We start from the raw sequence: 8,311 nt of genomic DNA on the forward strand, positions 1-8,311 counted from the left end.
TAGTAGCATGCTCTCGCAGCAGGTTTCCTGGACCAGAGCGGCTGTTCTCGTGCTCGATCTGAACGTGAGCGCTCCCGCGAGAGAGAGACGCCGCCGCCGCCGCTGGAAAGCAAGAGCTCAGCACAACACGCGCCGCGCTAAGAGAACGAGGACACAGAGACTTGAGAAGGCCCTCTGATGTCTTCAGAGAGAAGCACGCTGAACTAATGACAAATAGAGAGGCTTTGCTCTCCTCTTCCTTTAAACTTCCGCGCGCCAACACACATCAGAAAACACACCAGCAGAGCATGTTTTCTCTCCCAAACGAAGCCTCTGAAGCTCGTTGTAAAATATGGCGGCACGTGTTTATTCATGAGCCCCCAACCACGTTCTCATTTCTCCGATAACATTGTGGCAGAGCTTCAGAGCCACTCGCACTGCAACAGAACTGGCAGCAACAGCTACGCTTACTAAAACGCTCAATTCACAACATGTAACAGAGACGCCATCGCATTAGGTATCCAGCAGAATGTGTTAATTAAATCCACTAAAGCCTCATTAGGCTTCAACAATTCGTCGTAACTTTCCGAATTAAGTTTAAGCGGGCGGGCCCCAGACTGAGGAGTCACCCTGTTCGCACGCTAATTAAGATGGCTCTCACCCAATCGGCGGTGACAGTCCATAAAGCACCCGTCAAGGTGAGCCGGGCGGTGCCGTCCAAACGCGGCGTTTGATCACAGCGTGATCAGAGGCCAAGCGCAGTCGAGCGGAGGAAAGGCATTTACATTTTATTCAAGCTAGTCCCGACGCAAGGCTTTCAACTTTCAACGAGTTTAGCAGATCAGTGGTGAAGATCGCTTATGACACGGCCGTATTATGATATAATAACGTTCGAGATGCGCCTGTACCTGATAGCCAAAGCTGAAGCAGGTTAAAGAAATGATAATAATCTAACACACACCATACCATACAAACACACGTTAAGATAGTGGAAGTGAGCATATAGATGCATGCCACATTTAGTCTGCACACATGGATCCTCTTAATACAGTAAAGCTTACCTTCATAAACACACACACACACACATCCCACCAACACACTCTTCACAATTACTCTGAATTTATCCATTCTAGCAGTAAAAGCATTGCTTTTATGCCATTACACGTCCGCGGCGTATGAAAGCCGGGGCGGCGGCTTCCCCACGGAGGGCATGCTGCGGAGCCTCATCGGGGGCCGGTAATAGGATGGAGAGATGTAGCGGCCCTAACGGCTGAAAAGCGGCCGGCGCGCCACGCCGCCTCTCCCGTGGCCAAATGATGGCTTACGTCTTTCTTTTTCGGCGTGTGATCTGTAATGACCGGGAGAGATTCAGTGGTGGCGGTGAGCTGATTTAGCCGGGGATGCCGCTGATCCGTCCCTGTCCTGTCAGACATTGGTTTCCATTAGAGTGGCTCTGCTGGCGATGGGCTTCCGGGGCAGGCACCTGTCACTCAGGCCTAAGCCCTCTGTGCAGTGCAGCTTTGCATAACAGGGCTTCTCATTACTTCCTGGCCGCATACAAAGACGTTCTTTGGTCTCTATTTGTCAATATCTCCTTTGTCTCTCCCTGTTATTTGTTTGTTTGTATGTTATTTGTGTGTGTTTGTGTGTTGGTGTGTGTGTTATGTGTCTTTTGTATTACTGTATTCACATATCAGAGAGTTTGTGAATGTGACAGAGCACAGTCCTCCTGATGCTGAAAAATGTTTTGACGACAGACATCATTAAGCCAAAAAAGCTCAGTTATGTGTTAATTTGGCACCAATTTTGTGCTGCACCATCCCATCTTTCAAGTTGATTAGTCCAGCGTCGAGCCTCCTCATACCAAGGAAGGCCCAGTGTGCTCGAGTTAGGCCCATTTAAATTCTGGAAATTTCTACCCGAGGGGTGCAGGCCGGGCCACAGCAGATGTAATCCTCGTAATTATGTTCATCTTTGATCCGAGCGATTACTATTATCCTCACTGTCCTCGCCGCATCGCTGGCCCCCCTCCCGACTCGCTAGTCTGCCTTCCCTCTGTGATCTTGAAAGCGGACGAGTCAGAGAGCCTGTCCCTCTTTCTCTCTCTCCCCCTCTTTCTCTCTGACACGCGGGGAGTATCAATACTGCCAATCTTCAATAAGCTCATTTCACGCCGGACAAGGACGTAGGTCCATCCTGATGCTGCGGGCACACATGAAAGGAGAGGAGCGGCCCTTTGTTCTGGAGCGGAGGGAAAGTAATGCATTTGTCAATGGCACCGTTTCATATGTAAAACCCTGGAAGAGAAACGATCAAATGACTAGTTTTTGATTTCTGCTTTTTTTCTTCACACCCCCCCCCCCCCCCTCACCCCCATCTCTGACGTTTTCTCTTGACAGGGTGGACAGGAGTTCAACAGCGAGAAAGATGCACAGAAGTGCAGGGGATTGATGCAGAGAAACGAGGCCTTTTGCATTTATCCCCCCCCCCCCCCTCCGCGCGTGTGCGTTTGCGACCTCTTCTTAAACATTTACCTGTGTCTGCTGGTGTTCTGCAGAGAAATGACTGTTTGATTCCATTACACTTTCATTACAACTGTAGTTAATGGTTGTGTCACAGTCTATTAGCCGCATTCATCTTTGCTGTGATATACAACAAGACATCGGTGCACGGAACAAAGACAAATGACTCTGACTCACCGCAAAAGCATTACAATTTATACATTATTCGCAATACAGAAATAGAGAGAGAGATGGAGAGAGAGATGGAGAGAGAGATGGGGAGAGAAAGAGAAGAAAGCTGTAGCATCTCGCCGCAGCATCTGTGAGCAACACCAGCGGCGGCCGCATTGGTTAATGGCGTCGATAAATGCATTCTGTAATCTGAACAACTCAATTATCTGCTAGCACCACCGACCATGATCACAAACATTACCATAAGCATATATTCAATTGTAAGACACAACATTACAGTCAGGGAGCACCGAATGAATTTGGGATGGCAGCAGGGGTTGCGAGACTGTGTGTAATTTCTCACAGCGAGGGGAAGTAGGCAAAGGCATGAGCCATGCCCTCGAAATCCCCGTTCCAAAAAGGCTCTTGTGGTTTTCGCAGTTCTTCGCTTGCCAACAATAATCTATTTAAAAAGGCTTTTAGGGGCTCCATCATCGCTATATTCTTTCACAATTCATGAGACCCTAATCAATAAAACAATGGAAGAGCTACACAGGGAAATGGTAATAGGAAAACCGCAGGGAACTTGCATCAAGGGGAAATGCAGCAGCAATCCTTTTTTCATGAAACAGACACCACTCTAGTGACTATCATAACTTCATTTCCACATATAAAATTCACGAGCGGCATGCAAGTTGATATTTTTTGCGAGCGAGCGAACACCATGAGCTCATGGGCGACACCGCGTTGAGGCGCACACAAACACATTAGCGTGGCGCTGCGGTCGTAAAGTGAAGGTGCCCGGCAGTGCAGCTGTGTGGTACCATCACCCCGAGCGCCACACCGCGCCACATAAAAAATGGCACCAGCGCCACTCAGCAATTAATGCAGGCGGGTGAGAGGGAACTTTTTGATCCCATGTAATTGATATTTATTCTCTGTCAGCCGCCATTAGCGACCGAATTAAGTCGTTCTGTTCTGATTAGCTGGCAAGTATATACTGCGTAGAAGTCTACATTAAAATCTACACTTTGCAGATAGGAATGTATAGCATGAGTGAATGACTGTCACTACTTTAATGATTAATAACTCCACTGTCATTGAATTGCCATCTGGTTAGTTAATTGATTTGTTATAAGCTAATTTAGTATCATATTATTACACTGCTATAGGTTTTTCCAAATATGCCATGTAGTATGCAGTATTCTGAAAAGAGGTTTCATATCTGTCAGTCTAAATACTGGGGCACATGCAGGGGGCAGTAACATTTTTGTACTGTATTTTGTGTGTGCGTGTGCGTGTGTGTGTGTGAGTGTACAGTATGCGTGTGAGTGTGAGTGAATGAGAGAGAGATAAATAGATAAAAGAGAGAGAAATAGAGAGAAATACAGAGAGAGAGAGAGCGCATGACCTTTCATGACTAAGAAAGCAAAATATGTCATGTTATGATGGGAATGACCACATACATGTGTGAAGGACACCAGGCCACACTGCCGCTTGAGTCAGGCCAGTTTGGACTGAATGTCAGGAGCTTTTAACCCCAATAGAGGCAGATAGAAACACTGCTGATATTTGTCAACATAAAGCAGTCCATGGGCCTTTTTAAATGAGCCATGAGTGTATTGGCCATAGTGCTATTTTCAGACACAGGACAAAAAGAAGAGAAATGTGTGTGGACAGGCGACACACAAAGACTAGCTTTTCCATAGAGAGAGGCAATCACTTAGTGGCTCTATCCAGCTTACAATAGCAAAAGCCACGGCATAATGAAGACCCAGTGAAAGCAATGGTCTTGATGCATCTGGCTTTGAAACACACACACACACACACACACACACACACTGCAATCCTACAGCCAGCCTAAGCCGTAGCCATGGAACAAGCAATATCATATACAGTAATTATGCAACTTCTTCATATTGAATTAGTGTTTGGAGCGACAGTAACGTGGGTTATTATTTCTTCATTTAAATATAATCCAAGTCCTATGCTGAAGAGTAAAACACTATTTATTTTCAAGCGTAAGATAGACCTACTTATCACCACCACATTGCAAACAGTGCTTATGTCCTAAACACAACCTCCACAATTACAGGGAGACTGCTATAATATGCGATTAAATAGCACTCTGAAAGATATACCTGTGCTGGTTGAAGTGAATCAGCACCGGATGCCTTTGTTCTTAACTATATCATCATATATAAGATATTCACATTATATTATTACTATGTATTGACTTTTTATTCATATCTCCAGCTATCCCCATGAGAAAACATATATTTATACAGTATATATTCTTAAAGCAGGCCTATTACCCAGAGGATTGATGTTTGAAAAAGTGTGTATAGCCAGTTAAATATATTGTTTGAGTCTGGTGTATTTGTCTATCATAAGGCCCAAATTTTCTAGCAGCGCCTCTGCTTGATCATAACACAACTGGCAGGATCTGCCGTCTTCACCATTAATCTACAAGGTCCTTTCAGTGTGGTACCAACACAGACCAGGGTCAGTGATCGGCTCTATAGAAATAACTACAAAAACGATAAAAGTTAAACATGTCCGCCCCTGCCTCATGCCCTTGAATAGAACACGACTGAATGCACAATTCTCCCTTGCTGTAATCTAACAGTAATTCTTCCACATCGGGGGCTTTACTGAATACATCCAGGCATCCTTTCATCCCTCCTTAACTTGGCTTTTTCCCCCTCTCTTCCTCCTTTCTTTCCTTTTTTTTTGAATGATCGCTTATGTCCTGATGTTTTAATTAACGCTCGCGGCTCTCCGCTGTGCTTGTGCGTTGTTCTCACACTGAGCTCATTACTTCATTAAGCCACATTTTTCAGGGGCTATTGAGGCAACTCTAATTTATTAGAAAATATCTCGAACATGCATCAGCCAAGCCCCACCAATTACATGTCTAAGAAGCAGAGGTCACGGCCATGACAAATAAAGGCAAAGGGGATAATCAGATTGGCCAACCAAACATAGGCTTTGGGGGTTTATGGAACAACCTTGATTTGCTGCATTTGACGCTCCGCTTGAAGCAGAAATAAACTCTTTTTTTAGTTTTATCCCTCCTGAAGGCTTCAACTTCAGCAGTTTGATCTATTGAATGACTTAGACTGATAGTAGAGACAGAGATATAGAGAGGATTTTAACCTGGCTTTTCAAGCTGAAATCCCATATAAATCATTTATCAATCTCCGAGGACTTTCGATAGGTCATTAAACTGTTGAGTGGAGATTTAGAAGACTCTGATATTCATAGTTTCTGTGTCTCTCTTTTGAAGAGGAGAACTTAAGTGCATTTCTGAATCGGCCAGTTTGAATTTTCATTAAGTGATCAGATTCAATTATCTGCAGTAGGTCCATCATGAGATGAGATTCGAAATGTGTTCCAGGGTTGATTAAAAAGGTTCTGGCCAACAGTGTGCTCTTGTGCCTAGTGTAAAGATACTTTATGCAGATTACGGGGCTGATGCTTAACTGATGGGAGGACACTCTGTCCTCTAAATTTCGAGTTTCTAAGAGCTTGTATCAGTTTGGCCTTATCTCGTGGAATGCTGGCTTCAACAAGTCAGAGAGATGCATGTTCATTGACTGAGATGAATTTTGTGAAAACTAGCTAAATCAGATGGTTCAAATCATCATGACTCATCATTTTTTATTCACTCTGACATATTTGTTTTTGACAAAGCTGCTGAGTGCTGAAATAACTACAGCTCCAAAGGAACAAGCATGATGGGACACTGTAAGGTGACCTCCAGCTTTTTCCCCTGATATATGAGTTTGCTCGTTTGAGGTCTAGACAAAGTTATTTGCCATTGTGGTGAAGCGATTGAATGAGGTGGTTTTCCTCTGATATTTATCCTACTAATTCTATTGATTGCCCATCTATTCTCTCTCCCTCTGAGCTAGAAATAAATATGCATGTCTATTCCCTCAACATTTCTAAATTTGGACTTTGTTGTATATATGTCTTGTTCTAGAGAATCTTCATTTAGTGGAATCTTAATAACTGTATATTACTTTCTAAATCTTCATTTAGTGGGATCTTAATAACTGTATATTACTTTCTTAATTTTGACAAAGAAGTTGACAAAGATAGCTGACATATCAGATTATTGACTTGACATTTAAATGTGAATCCCTGATACATTCCAGCCCCTGCACAAAGATTAAACAATTGTCATCAGTCAATTGAAGATTTTATTCTATTTATTTGTGTGTTTAATCAAATATGTAGCCTGCAGCCGGCAGCCATCACAGTAATGATGATCTTAATGACACACTTTGCGGCCGAGTCATTCCATGGCCAACGAAACCTCCAACAATCTCTGTGTTTTCCTTCTCTTAGTCCATATGCCAATTCATCTGTCCCTATGACCGTTTAGGGATTCAAAGCATGTTCCGAGGCGCAGTGACCTCCCGCCGTGGAGAGCCTGGGCTCGAGATGGGCACGTTCGTTGACATGCAGAGCGGGGACAGTGGCAGCAAGAGCAGCAGCAGGTCAGCCAGCCACGGTGCCTGGAACTACTGTTCTTACTCCCTCGACCTCTCCGCCCCCCCTCCCCACCCCACCCCCACCCGTCTCTCTCCCTCCCCCTCGTGGGTGCAAGGGGGTCCTGTTTCCTGCTGACACTAATGCAGGCTGGGGAGCGCTTGACAGCCACTTGGCAGAGCTGGTGCACAAGAGCCCCCCCCCCACAAGCGTTAGCCCTGTCGCTTCGCCTTGTTCGCATGGGCCCCCACACAACCAGATGTGGCAGCCGGGGGAGGAGGCTGAGATGAGAGAACGCAGCACCAGCTCGCAATGCCTGGTTAGCGAATTTGGCTAACAGCCCGGATGGGCGACGACATTTACCCCCCCCCCCCCCCCCCCACAAATTGCTTCCGTGCCTAAAGGACCACAAAGGTCAGAAGTTTCACAACTGACTGCATCTCAAACTGCAAACGTGTGTCTAAGAGGAGATTTCGGCTTCAGAGCAGATTTGATAAATGCAAACCACGCTTCTTAAAGGCATATCTTGACTCAAACTAATGCGACGCCACTTGTAATATCAATATATATTTTGTTTCAAATTAATAAAACATGAACTGGTGCTGAATTGAAAAGGGAGTTGTGAGTCCCAACACCCATGATTGATTTCTCCTCTCAACAAAGAGACATTCCTATGAAAAGAGCTGCTCCTCCGATTATTTGGCATTTCTCCAAATCAGATGGGACAAGATATATTTGCAAAGAGGTGATAGATGGAAAACAATCTCAGGACTAATCTGTAGGCCTCGAATGTGCCGTGAAAGCTATCAGCGCCTCCATCAGTAATTACTGCAGGCTGTCAATACACTATATGCCTGGCATGGTGAACTCCTTGAATGCTCCCCTGTGCTGTCACGCAATTGCCATGGCAGCCAGGGCTGTGATTGACATAAACGCAGAGGGGAGCCAAGTAATGTAAACGTAATTAAGACACTTTTCACCCCTAGATCGTCATGTGTGTGTATGGGAGCGTGTAAACAGTATGTGTGCCTGTGTTTGTGCAAACTGCTGTAGATGCCAAGCTCAGCTCCACGATTCTCATTCTCTATCTCGAACCCCAGTGTCTTGCAAATCACCAACATCAACATCAGTTGGTGAGGTAGTTTGTCTAACCTACTTTT

This window comes from Alosa sapidissima, chromosome 24, assembly GCF_018492685.1.
Source record: "Alosa sapidissima isolate fAloSap1 chromosome 24, fAloSap1.pri, whole genome shotgun sequence".
Lineage (NCBI taxonomy): Eukaryota > Metazoa > Chordata > Actinopteri > Clupeiformes > Clupeidae > Alosa > Alosa sapidissima.